The sequence below is a fragment of the Piliocolobus tephrosceles genome, unplaced genomic scaffold (genome assembly GCF_002776525.5).
Source record: "Piliocolobus tephrosceles isolate RC106 unplaced genomic scaffold, ASM277652v3 unscaffolded_44845, whole genome shotgun sequence".
NCBI classification, from domain to species: domain Eukaryota; kingdom Metazoa; phylum Chordata; class Mammalia; order Primates; family Cercopithecidae; genus Piliocolobus; species Piliocolobus tephrosceles.
This window is the reverse complement of record NW_022329693.1, coordinates 5591-7429: the sequence shown is the minus strand read 5'-3', so window position 1 is coordinate 7429 and position 1839 is coordinate 5591. Positions and strand designations below refer to the sequence as shown.

At 53.5% G+C, this 1839-nt stretch overlaps 1 pseudogene; it reads left to right on the top strand.

The window, feature by feature from the left end:
* The first annotated feature begins 432 nt into the window (after window positions 1–432).
* Window positions 433–1185, top strand: LOC111533945 (annotated as a pseudogene).
* The last annotated feature ends 654 nt before the right edge of the window (window positions 1186–1839 follow it).

Sequence of the window (1839 nt, the reverse complement as noted above, 5' to 3'; positions counted from 1 at the left end):
AGCACTTTGGGAGGTCAAGGCAGGTCAATCATGAGGTCAGGAGATCGAGACCATCCTGGCTAACACATGAAACCCCAACTCTACTAAAAATACAAAAAATACAAAAAATTAGCCGGGTGTGGTGGCCGGCGCCTGTAGTCCCAGCTACCAGGGAGGCTGAGGCAGGAGAATGGCATGAACCCAGGAGGCAGAGCTTGCAGTGAGCGGAGATTGCAACACTGCATTCCAGTCTGGACAACACAGCGAGATTGCCTCTGCAGAAAAAAAAAAAAGCTCCAAGAAAACACCAAATGGCGGATGTGCCGGTGCAGCGGGCGGGGGGAGGGGGGCCCAGAGGTCCTGGTGGCCCTGGGATGGGGAATCGCGGTGGCTTCCGCGGAGGTTTCGGCAGTGGCATGGGGGCGGAGGTCGCGGAGCTGGCAGAGGCAAGGCCGAGCATAGGAGTGGATGCCCGTCACCAAGCTGGGCTGCTTGGTCAAGGACTTGAAGATCGAGTCCCTGGAGGAGATCTACCTCTTCTCCCTGCTCATTAAGGAACCTGAGACCATTGACTTTTTCTTGGGGGCCTCTCTCAAAGATGAGGTTTTGAAGATTATGCCGGTGCAGAAGCAGACCCGCGCTGGCCAGCACACCAGGTTCAAGGCCTTTGTTGCTATCGGGGACTACAATGGCCATGTCAGCCTTGGTGTTAAGTGTTCCACGGAGGTGGCCACCGCCATCCGTGGGGCCATCATCCTGGCCAAACTCTCCATTGTCCCTGTGCGCAGAGGCTACTGGGGGAACAAGATCGGCAAGCCCCACACTGTCCCTTGCAAGGTGACAGGCTGCTGCGGCTCTGTGCTGGTGGTGCGCCTCATCCCTGCACCCTGGGGCACTGGTATCGTCTCAGTGCCTGTGCCTAAGAAGTTGCTCATGATGGCTGGTATTGATGACTGCTTCACCTCAGCCCGGGGCTGCACTGCCACCCTGGGCAACTTCGCCAAGGCCACCTTTGATGCCATCTCTAAGACCTACAGCTACCTGACCCTGACCTCTGGAAGGAGACTGTATTTACCAAGTCTTCCTATCAGGAATTCACTGACCACCTTGTCAAGACCCACACCAGAGTCTCTGTGCAGCGGACCCACGCTCCAGCTGTGGCTACAACATAGGGTTTTTATACAAGAAAAATAAAGTGAATTAAGCCTGAAAAAAAAGAAAAAGAAAAAGAAAAAGAAAGGCCTAAATAAATAGGCTGGGCATGGTGACTCACACCTGTAATCCCAGCACTTTGGGAGGCTGAGGCAGGCGGATCACCTGAGGTCAGGAGTTCGAGACCAACCTGACCAACATGGAGAAACCCCGTCTCTATGAAAAATACAAAATTAGCTGGGTATAGTGGCTCATGCCTGTAATCCCAGCTACTCAGGAAAGCTGAGGCAGGAGAATCGCTTGAACCTGGGAGGCAGAGGTTGCGGTGAGCCGAGATCATGCCACTGCACTCCAGCCTGGGCAACAAGGGCGAAACTCCATCTCAAAAAAAAAAAAAAAAATCACCCAGAGGCAAATCCCGGCATATTTTCTTCCAGTTCCTTCTCTTACATGGGGGTGACACTTTCTGCTCCACCTAAGGAAGGTCATGGCAGACACAGGATTCTATATCACTACATTGAGGTATCATGGCAGCCGGGGACGGTGGCGCATGCCTGTAATCCCAGCATATTGGGAGGCCAAGGCGGTGGATCAGTTGAGGTCAGGAGTCCGAGACCAGCCTGGCCAACATGACGAAACCCTGTCTTTACTAAAACTACAAAAAAATTAGCCGGGCGTGGTGGCACATGCCTGTAGTCTCAGCTACTT